Below are 20,180 nucleotides of genomic sequence, written 5' to 3'. Positions count from 1 at the left end.
GGGCCACTTAGGGGTGATCAGGCCAGCACGCAGAGGCAGTTAGGTTGGCAGGGAGGCCATGAGGGGTGACCAGGCTGTTGTGGGGTAGGTCAGTTAGGGGAGACCAGTCAGGCGTGGGGGCAGTAAGAGGCAACCAGGCCAGCATTGGGGCAGTAGGGGTGAACAGGCCAGCTAGGGCAGGGGTGCAATTGGGGGTGACCAGGCCTGAGAGAAGCCAGTTGGGGGTGATTAGTCTGGCACTGTGGGGTGACTAGGCTCATGGGGGTCACTTTGGGGCAACCAGGCCAGCGGGGGGGCAGTAAGGAGTGACAAGGCAGACATGGAGGGGGCAGTGGGGGTGACCTGGCCAGAAGCTGGGGGCAGTTAGGGGTGACCAGGCTGGCAGAGGGGCCAGTTGGGGCGATCAGGCCGGCACGCAGAGTCAATGAGGCACAATCACCCTGGCAGGGGGTGGCAGTTAGGGCCGACTAGGCAGGCACGCAGGTAAGCGATTAGAAGCCAGCGGTCCAGGATTGTAAGAGGGATGTCCAACTGCTGGATTATGTCCGATCCCCAGGTATGAGCCTAAACCGGGAGTCAGACATCCCCCAAGGAGTCCCAGATTGGAGAGGGTGCATGCTTGACTGAGGGGACCCCCCCCCCCCCGCGCATGAATTTTGTGCACCAAGCCTCTAGTCTTGTAATGAAAGCCCAGTTTAAGACCCTTAATCATGTTCTGTACATGATGGAGATAGTATGAATGGTGACCAATTTTTATATCCCCAACATTTGTCAACCCAGAACCTCTTTTCTTTCCAGGGAGACTGAGTTCTATGTTGATGTCTTTGAAGTCCATCTGCAGGGTGCCTCTGCACCCCTTTGGAGTGCTGTCAATATTTTCTGGAATGATGATAGTCCAATTGCTGAGAATGATCTTATTCTCACAAGAAATGGAGTAAAGAGCTCAAAGTCTTTTACAACAAGATAGTTTATGTAGAGGAGAAACCAAGATAAATTTTGTGAGACCCTCGAGGATATGAAAAAGGACCAATTAGAAATTAAGCATACATTGACTGAAATAAAAAATATGGGGAGAAACCATAATGGCGGCATAGGTAAACACCAGAGATTGCTGCCTCACACAACCACTTCAAAAATACAACTAAAAGACGGAATGGACATCATCCAGAACTACAGGAAGGCTGGCTGAGTGGAAATTCTACAACTAGAAGGAAAGAGAAAAGCACACTGAGACTCAAAGGAGGTGCGGAAGTAAAGTGCAGAGGTACGAAGGCGCTCACAGAAAGGGCTGGCAACTGAGGACACGGTTGCCTTTTTCAATCGGAAGGGAGTCTCAAGCTCCTGATTGCTCTGAACTCCAGTTCCAGGTGAGTCTCTAGGGATCCAGATTCATATGGGAGGAACTGGACTGTCTGGCATTGGTCAGAACTCGAGGGTGGCTTTCTCTCAGAAGTGCTTGCAGCGATTACCCAGACACTGAGATGCGGTGCTTCTTAGGGTAGGACTGAGGATCTGCCATAGCTGTTTACTCCACCCTGTTGATTCCCTGAGACCCCGTCCCACCCAAGCGGTGCACACAGGCTTTTGCATATGAAAGGCCTGGCCCTTTGCAATCGGAAAATTACCTAACAAACTGCAGCTGGGTCAGAGAGACCCAGAACTTCCAAAAGAAGGCCCAAGGCACCACAGCAGCTTGCATTGCTTCATAGCGGGGCCTCATCTGGGCACCTCCAAATCCCAAACAAAGAAGCATAATCTGCAGATCTCTCTGTAGCTCCTGCTGGGTAGCCTCAGGCAGAGGCTTGATTAGCACCTCCTTAGAGATCCAGGAGCCAGTGTGCCCGGTGGTCAGAGTGGGACCATCCAGATTGCAGCTCTTCAGATCCATAAAGGACACACTCAGGGGGCAGACTCAGTGAGCACCAAAGCCCCACTGAAGGAAGTCTTGCCCTGGAGGGGTGTCTCCAGCACAGACGTTCTCCCACAAACACAGCTTATTCTCACAGCCAATTGGCCTGGAGGTCAATTCCTCCCAGTGATACCTACAACAATCAAGGATTAACTACAACAAGACTGTGCACAAAGCCCACAAAGGGGTGCACCAAGAGTGTCCAACTCAGGTAATTGGGGAGGCTAAGCCACTGGGCCCTATAGGACACCTAGCCACTCTACCAACACAGGGAAGCAGCCAAAATGCAGAGAAAAAGAAACAGGTCACAAATGACAGAAATGGAGGAAAGCAAACTACTGGATATAGAGTTCAAAACCACACTTTTAAGGTTTTTCAAGAACTTTCTAGAAACTGCCAATAAATTTAGTAAGACACTCAAAAAGTCTGGTGAGATTGCCGATAAATGTAGTGAGATCCTCAAGAAATCTAGTGAGACCCTTGAGGTTATGAAAAAGGACCAACTAGAAATTAAGAATACACTGACTAAAATAAAGGATGTTATGCAGAGTTCCAACATCAGACTAGAGGATCGCAAGAATCAAGTCAAAGATTTGAAATATGAAGAAGCAAAAAACACCCAACCGGAAAAGCAAAATGAAAAAAGAATCCAAAAATACGAAGATAGTGTAAGGAGCCTCTGGGACAGCTTGAAGCGTACCAACATCAGAATTATAGGGGTGCCAGAAGAAGAGATAGAGCAAGATATTGAAAACCTATTTGAAGAAATAATGACAGAAAACTTCCCCTACCTGGTGAAAGAAATAGACTTACAAGTCCAGGAAGCGCAGAGAACCCCAAACAAAAGGAATCCAAAGAGGACCACACCAAGACACATCATCATTAAAATGACAAGAGCAAAAGACAAAGAGAGAATCTTAAAAGCAGCAAGAGAAAGAAACTCAGTTACCTACAAGGGAGTACCCATACGACTGTCAGCTGATTTCTCAACAGAAACTTTGCAGGCCAGAAGGGAGTGGCAAGAAATATTCAAAGTGATGAATGCCAAGAACCTACAACCAAGATTACTTTGTCCAGCAAAGTTATCATTCAGAATTGAAGGTCAGATAAAGAGCTTCACAGATAAGGAAAAGCTAAAGGAGTTCATCACCACCAAACCAGGATTATATGAAATGCTGAAAGGTATCCTTTAAGAAGAGGAAGAGGAAGAAAAAGGTAAAGATACTAATTATGAACAACAAATATGCATCTATCAACAAGTGAATCTAAGAATCAAGTGAATAAATAATCTGATGAACAGAATGAACTGGTGAATGTAATAGAATCAGGGACATAGAAAGAGAGTGGACTGACTATTCTTGGGGGGTAAAGGGGTGTGGGAGATGCGGGAAGAGACTGGACAAAAATCATACACCTATGGATGGGGACAGTGGGGAGGGGGGGTAAGGACAGAGTATGGGATGGGAACCGGGTGGAGCGGAGCTATGGGGGGGAAAAGAGGAACAACTGTAATAATCTGAACAATAAAGATTTAATTTTAAAAAATGTTAATCTGGAAAAAAAGATAGTTTATGTATTTTTGAGTAATCCTATATAATAAAAGGGTAATATGCAGCGGGGGCAGTTAGGGGTGTCCAGGTTAGCAGGGAGGGTAGTTAGGGGCAATCAAGTCAGCATGCAGGAGCAATCAAGTCAGCACACGGAGGCAGTGAAGGTCGATCAGGCTGAGGGAGTGGGGGGCAGTTACTGTCCAAACATTGGAATGACTGGTCACTATGACATGCACTGAGCAGGCAGGCAGGCTAGCGGTTAGGGGCAATCAGGTAGGCAGGTTGGCAGAGCAGTTAGGGGTGATCAGGCAAGCAGGTAGGCAGGTGAGAGGTTAGGGGTGAACAGGCAGGCAGAGTAGTTAGGGGCAATTAAGAAGGCAGGCAGAGACGTTAAGGGCAACCAGCCAGGGAGGCAGAGTGGTTAGGAGTAATCAGGCGCGAAGGCAGGCGGGTGGTTAGGAACAAGCAGGCAGGTGAGTGGTTAGGAACCAGCGGTCCCAGTTTGCGAGAGGGATGTCCAACTGCTGGTTTAGGATGACAGTTGGAAATCCCCTGAGGGATCCCAGATTGCGAGAGTGCACAGGCCAGGCTGAGGGGGCCCCTACCCCCATGCATGAATTTCATGCACCAAACCTCTAGTAAGTAAATAAATAAATAAGTATGAGAATCTAAAAATATCACCCTCTCCTCTAAGCTTCAGACCCAGTTCCCTCCTAAATTTCCTCTGTCCACTGAAGAGCCATTAAGTAGGTGGCAGATAAAGGATGGAATTATGTAAAGTGGGCAAGGAACAGATAGGACATAGGGAAATGGGGCCCATGATAATTGAAGAATTTGGAGTCTTATTTTTCTCTTTCTTGCATACCTCCCAGAAAAATACTAGAACCCCAAACAGCCTACTTTGGCATTAAGATTGGGCTGGGAGTGCTCCTGAGATCAATGCTAGTCATTTGTTCAGCTCCCAAGAGAAGGTAGCCTATTAAGTGAAAGGAAAACCAGACTTAGGTCAAAATATCAAAGCTCTGGTCTTAGCTCTGCCCATAGCTATGTAATGTGTGAAACTCACTCAAGTTTTCCAGATCTGTGATTCCCTTTCTGCCAAAGTTGTGGGTTAGAGGAGATACATTTAAAGGCCCTCTCAGCACTAAAATTCACTTTGAGTCTGGGGGTATATACAAAGCAGAGCAGAAACTTTATTAGAAATGTCAAACACATCCATAGGAACTCTCTGTTCTTCAAGTCTCCACCTGCTCATCATTTTGTGACCAGCAGTAGAAGGCTCCCAGTCCAAGGAGGTGTCCTTGACTCCAGACAGATGTCTCCCCAGGAACATTGTGGAGTGATTATAGCAATAGCAGCAGCAATAGCCCAAACCTCCCAACTGAAATGGGAAGCCAAGTGGTGGCCCCATTTTCAACCTTTCGGGATTGAATAAGATAATTGGTATGGACACATTTCCTTTACCCACATGGGTCCACTTGTGAATATCCCAGACATTAGTACACAGTGAGGTACAGATGTACAGCCTTTGACCTCCAAAGTTGAGTCAATGTCTCCTATGGAACAAGGAAGGATGAGGAGACACACAGATGTTTTAGAAAACCAGAGAGGAATCCAGTCCCTCCTCATTCCTGGATCCCTGAGTGTCAGAACCTCTTGGGATGCACTCAGATGTCGAGTTTTCCAGTCTCTGAAACCATCAGATGTTCAGTATACCTCTAGCAACCTGAAGTTTTCCTTGATAGCATTGAGATGTATCAATGGAACAGGAAAGAGAAGGCACACTCAAACAGGCCCCAAAAGCTAAACAGGTTGGACAGTGGAAGGTTGTTGACATATTGGGAGCTGGAGGGGGGAAAGAGAGGAACAATTTAAGAGTACGTCCTGCTTTTGGAGTTCTCTCCTTACTGCCTTGTCTTCCCCATGTCTTTCGTGTTGATACCACTCTAATCAAGGCCTATTACTGCCACCTCCCCACTCTTTCCCAACTGATTTTCTTGGCTGTCAGAACCCCAACCAACATGACTTTCAAACTCTGTGCTTATTTCCATCTAGGATCATTGTCTAGAACAGCAGTTCTCAACCTTCCTAATGCCATGACCCTTTGATACAGTTCCTCATGTTGTGGTGATTCCCAATTTCATTGTTACAAATGAAACATAATTAAAGCACAGTGATAATGACAAAAACAATATGTAATAATACATGTGTTTTCTGATGGCCCTAGGCGACCCCTGTGAAAGGGTCGTTCGACCCCCAAAGGGTCTGGACCCACAGATTGGGAACCAGTGGTCTAGAAGGAGAAAGAGATGTAAATAATTCAATACAACTCAATAGGCACTGTGTCTTAGGTATAAGAGCAAAAAATTAAAGGAAGACCCAACTACCTAAAAGAATTTTGTGTTTTTAGGGAGTGGATATCTGAGTTGAGATGATGAATAGAGGTTAGCTTTGTGAAAATGCGGGGTTTGATGGGTTAGCAAAGGAAACAGTAAGGACAAAGGCCTGGAGCTGTGAGCCAACTTGGTGAATATGGGGAACTGTAAGAAATTGTAGTGTTGATATTTAACTGTGAGGTACTGGTAGTGATGGAGTGGCTTTTATAACTGTGTCCATTCTGATTGGCCAGAACCATTTTCAACTATTTTGAATACCAGCCTCATTTAGAACACAATAGATAAGAGAGGGAAGAGAAAGAAGTGAGCTGAAAAGATAGGCCAAAGGGGAAGCAGGCTATGATCAGGTGGCAGCCAGGAAGCGATAATTGTTAGGTTAACGCCATCTCCTTGTTCAGAAATCTTTACAGACATCTTGTTTAATGACACAAAACCCAATGTATATCCCAGCCTTCACTGATATCCCTCTCTTCTGAGCAGCATTGAGACCCCAAGGTAACAATTTAGAAAAAGAAAGACAAGCTAAGGTCTGAGGTCCTTTTGTGTGTGGCCCGCTTGGGCCTAAGCCAGGTAGGAACACAAAAAGAGGTGTCTGGTGGGTGGGTGGGTAGGTGAGATGCCAGGGCCACACTATGGAGAGCATACAATGGTATAACCACTACTCTGGACCCCAGAAATTAGTACAAAACAATGCTGAATGCGAACCGCATTGGAAAATTCACAAGCGATGATAAGCTGTGGGGAGAAAAGGACAAGAAGGAGGAAGACAGCCATTGCCTTCCAGGGTGCCTGTGTTTCTCTCTCCCCTCCCGATGTACCTGGGATCACCTCTGGATTCCATATCTCAGGGATGTTCTTCCTGTTGTTGCAGAAGGAGTGCTCACAGTAACTGCGGTAGGAGCCCACCTTTATGCTGGGCTGTGGGGAGTGCTGAACGAACATTATTGCGGTATCTCTTTGGTGCTGCCACCCTTTGCGGCCAGAAGTGCCCTCTTGGCCTCTGTTACGAGTGCAGAGAGAAGGAAGGGGGACAGCGGGCCTCACGTTAGGCCCCAGGGAGAGGGGAACAGCACTGACATGGATGCCATCACCTTCCTCCCACACAACCTGACCGGCCCTTCTCATTTTACTGAATTTGACCATCATCAGGGATTCCTGACACAGTGCCCCATTGTCACAAGTCTCAACTCTCAGTCCTGTGGACCAGACCCCACCAGCAAGCTAACCTACCAGTCGGAGCATCTGCCCTAGTTGTCAGTGCACATCATAGCCAGCGTATGCATATCATTTGCATATTATGTTTTGATTGGTTGACTGGACGATTGGACACTTAGCATATTGGGCTTTTATTATATAGGATGGTGAACTGTTAGTACTTCCACTAGGACTGTGTGAGATTCTTTGAGGACAAATTCTTACCACAATGTTGGGCACTGTGTTAATATTACAGCTCACGCCTGGTGGATGTGGCTCATTTGTTGAGCATGGACCTATGAACAAGGAGGTCATGGTCGGATTGCGGTTCAGGGCACATGCCCTGGTTTTAGGCATGACCCCCTGTGGGGGGCATGCAGGAGACATCCTGATTGATGATTCTCGCTCCTGGTTTATAGGTTGACGTTCAACCTATGCAGAGGCAGAGGGGAGGAGAGAAAGAAGTCAGTTTTTTCCTTTTTCTCTTTTCAGTGTGGGGTCTGGTAGCAGAAACAGTGAGTCACAACAGACTTCTAGGAGGAGGGTGGAAGTCTGATGGTTGCCAAAGAAGTTAACCATTGGCTCCACTACTCTTTTAAATAAAATTTTATTTATTGAGAGAGAGAGAGAGAGAGAGAGAGAGAGAGAGAGAGAGAGAGAGAGAGAGGTGAATCTGTTGTTCCACTTATTTATGCATTCATTAATTGAGTCTTGTATGTGCCCTTGAGGTATGAGGAAGATGCTCTACCTACTGACCTACCTACCTGTCCAGGACTGACTCCACTCTTTCCATAGTCCTGGTAGGATTGTAAAGGAAATAGCCATGTTGTTCTGGTCACATCATTGGTGAGGGAGGGACACCACACCTTACATAGTATGAGATGACCCCATGCAAGGCACCCACCACTGCACAGACCAGATGGACAGCAGTATCTAATCACATATATTCACAGCCCAGGGGAAGAGGCCATCAGACCCCACCCAGGCCCACCTGGGGTGCACTCAGGAGCAGAGCGAGTAAGCTGGGGTGAAGGAGGCAGGCTTGGAGCAACAAGAGAGGAGGTGTGCCCAGTTCTCTTAGCTTGATAGGAAATGATGAAAATTCATGAGGGTGATGCAGGACGTAAATAGATAAACCCCAGGAGAGATGCCTAGGTCTTTGTGGTTAGTATTAAGAACCTTTAATGCCTGGAAGAGAAAAAACGCCATGTCCATCTTTCCTGCTGCCTGAATATGATCCAGATCATGTGACCCAGTGTAAGTACCCAAGAAACTTGCCTTTTGTCTTGTTTTTCATCTTGCTTTATCAAAGTATAATTTACATATCACAAAATCCACCTGTTGGATGTATACAGAACATTGTAGAAAGAAATAGAAAATGACCTAAATCAGTGGAAAGATATCCATGTGTGTGGTGAGGAGACAACACTGTTAAGATGCCAGTACCCTTAAAATGCCAGATGCCCTTTCCTCTCTTTTCCTTCTAGTACTTCCATTATGTGTATGTTGTTCTGTTGATGGTGTCCCACAGGTTTTTGAGGTTCTGTTCATTTTTTCTTCCTTCTTCTTTTCAGATTGGATACTTTTATTCACTTATCAAGTTTGCCAACATTTTTTTTTTTTGCTAGTTCAGATCTGCTTTTGAGTATCTCCAGTGAGTTTTTAATTTACATCATCCTACTTTAAAACTCCAAACTTTCCATTTGGACCTTTGAACATTTTTTTATCTTCACCCACAGATATGTTTAATGATTTTAGAGAGAAAGGAAGAGAGAGAGAGAGAGAGAGAGAGAGAGAGAGAGAGAGAGATGTGAGAACATCAATCATCGATTAAACCCGCAACCTGCGTATGTGCCCTGATTGGAAATCAAACCTGCCACCTCTTGGTGTATGGGAACAATGGTCTAACCAACTGAGCCACACTGGCCAGGGAGCTTTTAATTCTTAGTATATGTTTTCTGGTTTAAATCCGGTAACAAAACTATGGATCGAAATTAGTGGTGTTTTCATTTTATAGATGAGAAGACAGGGCCAGAGCAGTTAAAATCTTTCCGCAAAGTTGTTCTAGCCAGAAAATGCAAGAAGCAGGCCTGGATTCTAAGGTTCCTGTACAGGCTGAAAAATGAGGACCCCCTCCTCACAGGGCACAGTGAGAGACCACCCATAAAGCCAGGGGAGGGGATACCATGTGGGCCTCTGCCAAGTCCATTGTAAAATGCAAAACCGCTTTTAGGAACGGCTTCCCAGTTTTTTATTTTCATTCATTTATTTATTGTGGACACATTTTATAAGATTTTATTTGACCCGAATTAAAAACATATGCTGGGGAATAAGATCACAAATGTTTCCACCTCCCAGATTGTTTGAACAGCTTTATAGTAACGGAATTGACATGTCACACAATTTATTGATTTAAGGCATACAATTCAATGATCTTTGGTCTATTCATAGTTGTGCAGTCATCACCAGAATCAATTTTAGAACTGCTACATTACCTGCAAGAGAAAGCCAGTGCCTGTCATTAGGTCTCCACTTCCCACCTTCCAGGGTTTGGCAAGCACTGGTCGACTTTGTCTTTATAGACTTGCCTCTTTTGGACATTTTATATAAATGGAATCATAGCACATGTTGTATTGGTGCCTGTTTTCTTTCACTTAGCATGATGTCTTCAGGTTTATTCATGTGGCATGTATGATTATGTCATTTAAAATATATTTTATTGATTTGTTAGAGAGAGAGAGGAAGAGAAAAGGAGAGAATGAGAGAAATATTAATATGAGAGAGAAACACCCATTGGCTGCCTCCTGCACGCTCCTTACTGGGGATTGAACCTGCAACTTGGGCATGTGCCCTGACTGGGAATCGCACCAGCAACCTTAGATGCATGGATGATGCCCAAACCAACTGAGCCACACTGGCCAAGGCATTTTATTCTTTTTATTTTTATAAATAATATATTTTTATTTATTTGAGAGAGAAAGGGAGAGGGAGAGAGAACTATAAAAATCAGTGATTAGAGAGACTCATTGATCGGCTGCATCCTCCATACCTTCTACTGGGGATCGAGCCAGCAACCCGGGCCTGCCCCTGACTGGGAATCAAACCGTGACCTCCTGGTTCATACATAGATGCTCAACCACTGAGCCATGCCAGCCAGGCTCTTTTAAATTTTTAAATTGTTGAATAATATTTATGTGAGTATTTATTGTATGGATACACCACTGCTAATTTTCCCATCAGATATCCCCAGTTCCTGGCACAGAGCTCCTAAATATCTGGGAATGTTCTGGGTAATGGGAATATGTTCTTTTTACCTCAGTGACTCTTGGTGGCTCCTGAAAGAGGACTGGTCACCAGAAAGACCAAGCCATGATTAGAGGCTCGCAATCTTCAGCCCCAACCCCAATCTCCAGGAAGGGGAGAGGGCCTGGGAATGGAATGTATGATGGACCATGCCTATATGTGATTTAGCCTCCATAAAAGTCCCAGAAGTACAGGGTTTGTGAAGCTTCTGGGAGGTGAACATATGTTAGGGCTGGGAGAATGTCTCACTGGGAGAGGGCATGGAAGCCCCGCACTTTCTCTCATAAAGCCCATGTCTTCCATTTGGATGCTCATCTGTATCCTTTATCATATCCTTTTTAAAAAAAATTATTTTCTATTTTTGTTGTTGTTGTTAATCTTCACCAAGGATATTTTCCCATTGATTTATAGGGGGAGTGGGAGAGAGAGGGAAAGACAGAAACATCGATGTGAGAGAAACACATCAATTGGTTGCCTCCTGAAGGAGCCCTGTTAGGGCTCAGGCTGGGGAGAAGCCTGCAACCAAGGTACATGCCCTTGACCAGAATCAAACCTGGGACCCTTTGGTTTGTAGGCCGATGCTCTATCCACTGAGCCAAACTGGCTAGGGCTCTCATATCCTTTTTATAATAAACTGGTAAATGTAAGTAAACTGCTTCCCCAAGTTCTGTGAGCTGCTCTAGCAAATAACTTAAACCCAACTAGGGGTCATGGGAACCTCTGATTTATAGCCTATTGGCCAGAAGCACAGGTGACCACCTGGGCTTGTGATTGGCATCTGAAGTCTTGAGGGACTGAGCCCTTAGCCTGTGGAATCTGATACTATGTCCAGGTAGCTAGTGTCAGACTGGAGTTAAATTAAAGGACACCCAGCCGGTGTTATAGAATTGTTTGGTATGAGAAAAACTTTACAGCTATGGTGTCAAAAGTGCTGAGTGGGGCCCTAACCAGTTTGACTCAGGGCATAGAGCCTCGGCCTGAGGATTGATGGGTCCCAGGTTCGATTCCAGTCAAGGGCATGTAAGTTGGTTGTGGGCACATCCCCAATAGGGAGTATGCAGGAGACAGCTGATTGATGTTTCTCTCTCATCATCGATGTTTCTCTCTATTCCTCAGCCTTCCTCTCTGTAAAAAATCAATAAAATATATATTTTTAAAAAGTGCTGGGTGGGGTAATTGCATGAGAATAAGAGAGAAGCACAAGAGGAAAACAGAGTTTTCCCTACTAACCTGAGTATATATCTACAAGTGGGATTTGGGGGTTATATAGTAAGTCTACTTTTATCTTTCTTTTTTACTTTTTAAAAAGTTTTTATTAATTTCAGAGAAAGAAAGGGAGAGGAAGAGAGAAAAAGAAACACAAATGCTCAGAGAGAATCATTGATCGGCTGCCTCCTGCACGCCCCACACTGGTGATTGAACCTGCAACCTGGGCATGTTCCTTGACTGGGAATCAAACCATGACCTCCTGGTTCATAGTTTGATGCTCAACCACGGAGCCACGCCAACTGGGCTAGGTCTTCTTTAAAATCTTTCAACCATTTGCTGTAGTTTGCAGATAAGATTTTTAAATTTCTTTTGCTAAATCCATTCCTAAGTATTTTATTCTTTGTTCACTATGGTAAACAAATGGCCCATGGATTCACACCAGGGTGAGGTGGCTTTCACAGAGAGCCTGCTGACAGTAGAGTTGCCACACCAGCTCAAAGCTCTGAATATATGGAACTCACATTGTCCTGAGAGAAAGGGATTGTGATGTGCATTTTGCAAGTGAGGAAACTGAGGCTCAGAGGAAGGGAAGTATTTCATAACAAGTAAATGAGGGCTCCAGGCCTTTCTGGTCTAGAAAATGAGCAATGTTTCCAGTGTTACTTGAACTTTGAGCCAGGGTAGGGAAGCCTTTTGGAGGAGATAAATATGGTCACGTGTGAATGTGGCAGGGAAACTCCCACTCTGAAAATGTCCCCAAGGCTGGTGGTTTTATTTCTTTAGTTATTAAAAAATGTTTCTTGGATAATCCTCACCCAAGGATATTTTTCCATTGATTTTTAGAGAGAGTGGAAGGGAGAGGGAAAGACAGAGAGAGAAACATTGATGTGAGAGAGACATATCAATTGGTTGCCTCCCACACATGTCCGACCAGGGCTGGGTATTAAGCCTGCAATGGAGGTATGTGCTCTTGTCCAGATTGAACCCGAGACCTTTCAGTCTTCGGGCCCACGCTCTACCCACTGAGCCAAACCAGGTAGGGCAGCTGGGTGGTTTTAACCGACCCTGCACCTTTGAGGAGTTCCCTGAGCCTCATTTTCATCCTAAATGGAGAGATGCATGGCTGTCTTCTCACACTTCTCTGATACTCTGACAGGGGAGCTGGTTGGGCTTCTGATGCGGAGTCTACTGTCAGGAAATAAAATGGATTCTGTTGGTTTTTTACACTTATTTTACTTATTCCTTTTAGTATTTTTTAAAATATATTTTAAAATACTATATTTAAATATTTTAAAAGAGAGGAAGGGAGAGAAAGAGCGAGAGGAACATCAATGATGAGAGAGAATCACTAATTGGCTGCCTCCTGCACACCCCCTAATGGGGATCGAGCCTGCATCCTGGGCACATGTCCTGACTGGGATTCAAACTGTGATCACCTGGTTAACAGGTTGATGCTCAACCACTGAGCCATCCTGGCGGGGCCACTTTAGTATTTTTTTTAATCTTCAATTTCGTTATTGGTTAAGGTATTACAAATATGTCCTCATCTCCCATTTAATCCACAACCCCCCACTCATGCTCTCATCCCCCCTTTGTCTTTGTCCATTGGTTTGGCTTATATGTATGCACACAAGTTTTTTGGTTAATCTCCCGGCCTTACTCCCACCTTCCCCTACTTTCCCCCTGGAGATTGACAGTCTGATCGCTGCTTCTCTGTCCTGGTCTTTCCCTGTTCATCAGTCTACATTGTTCTCTATATTCCACAAATGAGTGAGATCATGTGGTATTTATCCTAATCTGACTGGCTTATTCCACTTAGAATAATGCTCTTCAGTTCCATCCATGCTGTTGCAAATGGCAAGAATTCCTTCTTTTTACTGCAGTGTAGTATTCCATTGTGTAGATGTACCACTCTTTTTTAATCCACTCATCTGCTGATGGGCACTTACGCTGTTTCCAAATCTTAGCTATGGTGAATTGTGCTGCTATGAACATAGGGGTGGATATATCCTTTCTGATTGGTGTTTCTGGTTTCTTGGGATACATTCCTAGAAGTGGGATCACAGGGTCAAATGGGAGTTCCATTTTTAGTTTTTTGAGGAAATTCCATACTGTTCTCCACAGTGGCTGCACCAGTCTGAATTCCCACCAGCAGTGCAAAATGGTTCCTTTTTCTTCACATCCTCTCCAACACTTGTTGTTTGTTGATTTGTTGATGATAGCCATTCTGAGAGGTGTGAGATGATACCGCATTGTCGTTTTGATTTGCATCCCTCGTATAATTAGTGACTTTGGGCGTGTTTTCATATGTCTTTCGGTTTTCTGTATGTCCTCTTTCGAAAAGTGTCTATTTAGGTCGGTGGCCCATTTTTGATTGGGTTGTTTATCTTCCTTTTGTTAAGTTGCAAGAGTTCCCTGTAAATGTTGGAGATTAAACCCTTATCAGTGATAACATTGGCAAATATGTTCTCCCATGCAGTGGGCTTTCTTGTTTTTTTGTTGATGGTTTCCTTTGCTGTGCAAAAGCTCTTTATTTTGATGTAGTCCCATTAGTTTATTTTCTCTTTAGTTTCCATTGCCCTAGGAGCAGTATCAGTGAAGAAATTGCTTCGGCATATGTCTGCGATTTTGTTGCCTTTGGAATCTTCTAGAATTTTTATGGTTCCCTGTCGTACATTTAAGTCCTTTATCCATTTTCAGTTTATATTTGTGTATGGTGTGAGTTGGTGATCTAGTTTCATCTTTTTGCATGTATCTGTCCAGTTTTCCCAATACCATTTATTGACGAGACTATATTGACTCCATTGTATACTCTTGCCTCCTTTGTCAAATATTAATTGGGCATAGTGGGTTGGATCGATTTCTGGGTTCTCTATTCTATTTCATTGATTTATATGTCTGTTCTTGTGCCAGTACCAAGCTCTTTTAAGAACAGTGGCTTTGTAATACAGTTTGATATCTGGTATTGAGAACCCACCTACTTTGTTCTTCTTTCTTAGGATTGCTGCAGCTATTCAAGGTCTTTTTTAAATCCTGATGAATTTTTGGAACGTCCATTCTAGATCTGTGAACTATGCTGTTGGTATTTTAATGTGGATTTCATTGAATCTATAGATTGCTTTGGGTAGTATGGACATTTTTTATGATGTTGATTCTACCAATCCATGAAAACCGTATGTTCTTCCATCTGTTTATGTCTTCCTCTAACTCTTTTCTCTGTAACCTGTAGATTTTCACATATAAGTCTTTTACCTCCTTAGTTAAGTTTATTCCTAGGTATCTTAATTTTTTTGGTGCGATGGTACATAGGATTGCTTTTTTAGTCTCTCTTCCTGTAAGTTCACTATTGGTGTAAAGAAATGCCATAGATTTCTTGGAATAATTTTGTATCCAGCTACATTGCCGAATTTATTTATTAAGTCTAAAAATTTTTTGATGGAGTCTTTAGGGTTCTCTATGTACAGTATCATGTCATCTGCAAATAAGGACAGTTTTACTTCTTCTTTTCCAATTTGGATGCCTTTTATTTCTTCTTCTTGTCTGATCGCAACGGCTAGTATTTCCAGTACTATGTTGAACAGGACTGGTGAGAGGGGGCATCCCTGTCTTGCTCCTGTTCTTACAGGGAATGGTTTTAGCTTTTGTCCATTGAGTATGATGTTGGCTGTGGCTTTTATTATGTTGAGGTATGATCCTTCTATTCCTACCTTGCTGAGAGTTTTTATCAAAAAAGGGTGTTGGATTTTGTCAAATGCTTTTTCTGCATCAATTGATATGACTATGTGATTTTTATCTCTCGATTTGTTTATGTGATGTATCATGTTTATTGATTTGCGAATATTGTACCATCCTTGCATCCCCGGGATAAATCCTACATGGTCATGGTGGATGATCTTTCTGATATATTGCTGGATCCTATTTGCTAGAATTTTGTTGAGTATTTTGGCATCTATGTTCATGAGGGATATTGGCCTATAATTCTCTTTCACTGTGTTGTCTTTATCTGGTTTTGGTATTAGGGTGATCCTAGCTTCATAGAATGAGCTTGGAAGTGTTCCTTCCTCTTGAATTTTTTGAAATAGTTTGAGGAGGATAGGTTTTAGTTCTTCTTTGAATGTTTGGTAAAACTCCCCTGTGACGCCATCTGGCCCTGGACCTTTTTTTGCTGGGAGCTTTTGATGACTGCTTCAATTTCTTCCATAATTATTGGCCTATTGAGATTTTTAGAATCTTCCTGATTGAGTTTTGGAAGGTTGTATTTTTCTAGGAATATGTCCATTTCCTCCAGGTTGTCTAGAGCCCCTTGATGGTGGACATGAGCACACTGCCGAGTGCAAAGGTCAGGACTGCCCAGGCCTCCTAAGGATGAGGGAAGAGGGTGAGGAACCTGGATCTCCCCTCAGACACACTCTCAGCTAATCCCAAGAAGGGACTCGCCTTCCCTGCAGGCAGGCTAGTGTGTTGGAGTAAAGTTGTTCATAGTATTTTTTAACAATTCTTTGAATTTCTGTGGGGTCTGTTGTTATTTTGCCTCTTTCATTTCTGATTTTATTCATTTGGGTCCTCTCTCTCTTTGCTTCTTGGTGAGCCTGGCTACAGGTTCATCAATCTTGTGTGTGTGTGTGTGTGTGTGTGTGTGTGTGTGTGTGTGTGTGTGTGTGGTCTTTTTATTTTATTAAATCTTTATTGTTCAGATTATTACATTTGTTCCTCTTTTTCCCCCGCATAGCTCCCCTCCACCCAGTTCCCACCCCACCCTCTGCCCTTACCCCCCCCCACTGTCCTCATCCATAGGTGCACAATTTTTGTCCAGTCTCTTCCCGCATCTCCCACACCCCTTTGCCCCTCAAGAATAGTCAGTCCACTCCCTTTCTATGTCCCTGATTCTATTATAATCACCAGTTCATTCTGTTCATCAGATTATTTATTCACTTGATTCTTAGATTCACTTGTTGATAGATGCATATTTGTTGTTCATAATTAGTATCTTTACCTTTTTCTTCTTCTTCCTCTTCTTAAAGGATACCTTTCAGCATTTCATATAATACTGGTTTGGTGGTGATGAACTCCTTTAGCTTTTCCTTATCTGTGAAGCTCTTATCTGACCTTCAATTCTGAATGATAGCTTTGCTGGACAAAGTAATCTTGGTTGTAGGTTCTTGGCATTCATCACTTTGAATATTTCTTGCCACTCCCTTCTGGCCTGCAAAGTTTCTGTTGAGAAATCAGCTGACAGTCGTATGGGTACTCCCTTGTAGGTAACTGAGTTTCTTTCTCTTGCTGCTTTTAAGATTCTCTCTTTGTCTTTTGCTCTTGGCATTTTAATGATGATGTGTCTTGGTGTGGTCCTCTTTGGATTCCTTTTGTTTGGGGTTCTCTGCGCTTCCTGGACTTGTAAGTCTATTTCTTTCACCAGGTAGGGGAAGTTTTCTGTCATTATTTCTTCAAATAGGTTTTCAATATCTTGCTCTCTCTCTTCTTCTGGCACCCCTATAATTCTGATATTAGTACGCTTGAAGCTGTCCCAGAGGCTCCTTACACTATCTTCGTATTTTCGGATTCTTTTTTCATTTTGCTTTTCTGGTTGGGTGTTTTTTGCTTCTTCGCATTTCAAATCTTTGCCTTGATTCTTACGCTCCTCTGATCTGCTGTTGGGAGTCTGTATAATATTTGTTATTTCAGTCCGTGAATGCTTAATTTCTAGTTGGTTCTTTATCATAACATCGAGGGTCTCATTAGATTTCTTGTAGATCTCAATAACTTTATCGGCGGCTTCTAGACAGTTCTTGAGAGACCTTAAAAGTGTGGTTCTGAACTCAATATCCTCCATTGACAGTTTTGTCCTGTTTCTTTGTATCCGCATTTTTTATGCTTTCTTGGTGCACCCCCTAGTGGTCTTTGTGCGCAGTCTTGTTATAGTTAGGCCTTGATTGTTGTAGTTAATACTAGGAGGATTTGACCTCCAGGCCAACTGGCTGTGAGAATCAGCTGTGTCTGCAGTGGGAAAACTTCTGTCTTCTAGGGAGGTGCTAATCTAGCCTTTGCCTGAGGCTATCTGGCAAATGGCTCTGCTCAGGGCTTGGGCAGGGTGGGTCGTACGGGATCAACAGAGCGGGTGGAGGGACCAGTTATGGCTGCTCTCACTCCAGGCCCCAGAGGCTCTGCCTCTCAGAGTCCCAGCAACTGCTGCAAACCTCAGAGAGAAAGCTGCCCTCGCGTTCCGACCGATGCCAGACAGTCCTGCTTCTCCCGTTTGAGTCTGGGTCCCTAGAGACTGGCCCAGAACTGGAGCTCAGAATCTGAGACTCCCTCCTGATTGAAAACGACAACCGCGCCCTCAGCTACCAGCCCGCTCCGCGCGTACATCCACACCTTTGTATTTTCCACACTGCCCCTCCTCTGAATCTCGTATGCGGTTCTCTTTCCTTCTAGTTGAAGAATTTCCCCTCAGCCAGTCTTCCTGTGGTTCTGGACGATGTCTGTTCAGTCTTTTAGTTGTATTTTTGAAGTGGTTGTTCAAGGCAGCTAACTCCAGTATTTACCTATGCCGCCATCTTGGTTTTCCCGTTTGTGTTGAGGTTCATCAATCTTGTTTATCCTATCAAAGACCCAGCTCTTGGTTTCATTGATCTTTTGTATTGTCTTTTTGGTCTCTGTGTTGTTTATTTCTGCTCTGATCTTCATTATCTCCTTCCTTCTGCTCACTCTGGGCTTTTCTTGTTGCTCTCTTTCTAATTCTTTGAGTTGTCGAGTTAGATGATTTACTATCATTTTTTTCTTGTTTTTTGAGGTGGGCCTGTAGAGCTATAAACTTCCCTCTCAGGACTGCTTTCATTATGTCCCATAGATTTTGGACTGTTGTGCTTTTATTGTCATTAGTTTCCAGGGTGTTTTTAATTTCTTCTTTGATCTTATTGGTAACCCAATCATTATTTACTAGCATGCTATTCAGCTTCCAAGTGTTTGACTTTTTTGGATTGTTTTTATTGTAGTTTATTTCTAATATTATGCCATTGTGGTGTGAGAAGATGTTTGGTATTATTTCAATCTTCTTGAATTTGGAGAGACTTTGCTTGTGACACAATATGTGGTCTATTTTTTAAATGTCCCATGTCCACTTGAGAAGAATGTATATTTTGTGACTTTGGGGTGAAATGTTCTGAAGATGTCAATTAAGTCCATCTGTTGTCGATCTCTCCCTTGATATCTTCCAGGAGTTTTTTTATGTATTTGGGTGCTCCTACATTGGGTCCATATATGTTTATCAGGGTTATATCCTCTTGTTGTATCGATCCCTTTAGTATTATGAAGTGGCCTTCCTTATCTCATGTTATGGCCTTCACTTTGAGGTCCATATAAGTATTGCTACCTCAGTTTTTTTTTTTTCATTTCCATTTGCCTGAAAGATATTTTTCCATCCCTTCATTTCAGTCTGTGTGAGTCCCTTGTCCTGAGGTGGGTCTCTTGTAGACAGTATATATATGGGTCATGTCTTTTTATCCATTCAGCCCCTCAATGTCTTTTGATTGGAGCATTTAGTCTGTTTACGTTTAAAGTTATTATTGAAAGTACTTGTTTGTAGTCAATTCTATTTTTGTGCCTGTGTTCTTTCTTACCTTTTTATTTCTTCTTTTTACAGCATTCCCTTTAGCATTTCTTGCATTGCTCACTTGGTAGTGATAAACTCCCTTAGCCTTTTTTTGTCTGCGAAGCTCCTGATTTCCCCTTCAATTTTGATTGAAAGTCTTGCTGGGTAGAATATTCTTGGATTCAGTCCTTTGCTTTGCAACACTTTGTATACCTCCTTCCATTCCCTTCCAGCTTGATGTGCTTCTATTGAGAAATCATTTGATAATCTGATGAGGGATCCATTTTAGGTAACTGTCTCTCTCTTGCAGCCTTTAAGATTCTCTCTTTGTCGTGAATATTTGCCATCATTATTATGACATGTCTTGGTGTGGGCCTTTTTGGATTTATATTGTTTGGGACTCTCTGTACTTGTGTAATATTTTTCTTCCCAATATCTGGGAAGTTTTCTATCATTATTTCTTCAAATAGATTTTCTAATCCTTGCTGCTCTTCTTGTCCTTCTGGCAGCCCTATTATGCGTATGTTGCTTCGTTTCATGTTGTCTCAAAGATCCCTTAGGCTCTCCTCCTGCTTTTTAATTTTTATCTGCAGTTGCTGTTCAGATTTCACTTGTTTCTCTACCTTATCTTCTAACTCACTAATTTCGCCCTCTGCTTCTTCTAGTCTGCTGTTGAAACTATCCATGGTGTTTTTGATTGTAGCTATATCACTTTTCATTTCTTCCTGATTCTTGCATAGGTTGTTGATTTTTCTCATCCATCTGGTGAATGAATTGTACAGCCATTACTCTAAATTCTTTTTCTGTCATGTGGCATGCTTCAATTTCACTAATTTACATTCTCTGTGACTCTTTATTTTCCTTCCCCTGGAGATTGTGTCGTCTCCCCATTCTGACTATCTCCAGAAGGTTCAAATGTCAAGTTCCGTGGGCCTGGGCTGTGTGCCATGGGAGCTTCGCCCCACCCTAGTGTCACTGAAGATCTCGACACTAAGATGTGTGGTTGTCGTGGGTTGGTGGGAACCAGGCTC

The 20,180-nt window shown here is 43.3% G+C and overlaps 1 long non-coding RNA gene and 1 pseudogene across 1 annotated transcript in view; both read right to left on the bottom strand.

Moving 5' to 3' along the window:
• Positions 1-20,180, bottom strand: part of LOC132216339 (uncharacterized) — a 41,161-nt gene that overhangs the window by 7,762 nt on the left and 13,219 nt on the right. The gene's annotated exons all lie outside the window — the stretch shown is intronic.
• On the bottom strand, positions 4,803-7,874 carry LOC132217174 (testis-expressed protein 101-like; annotated as a pseudogene).

Source organism: Myotis daubentonii, chromosome 15 (genome assembly GCF_963259705.1).
Source record: "Myotis daubentonii chromosome 15, mMyoDau2.1, whole genome shotgun sequence".
NCBI lineage: Eukaryota > Metazoa > Chordata > Mammalia > Chiroptera > Vespertilionidae > Myotis > Myotis daubentonii.
The sequence above is the reverse complement of the archived record's forward strand: the minus strand, read 5'-3'. Positions and strand labels throughout refer to the sequence as shown.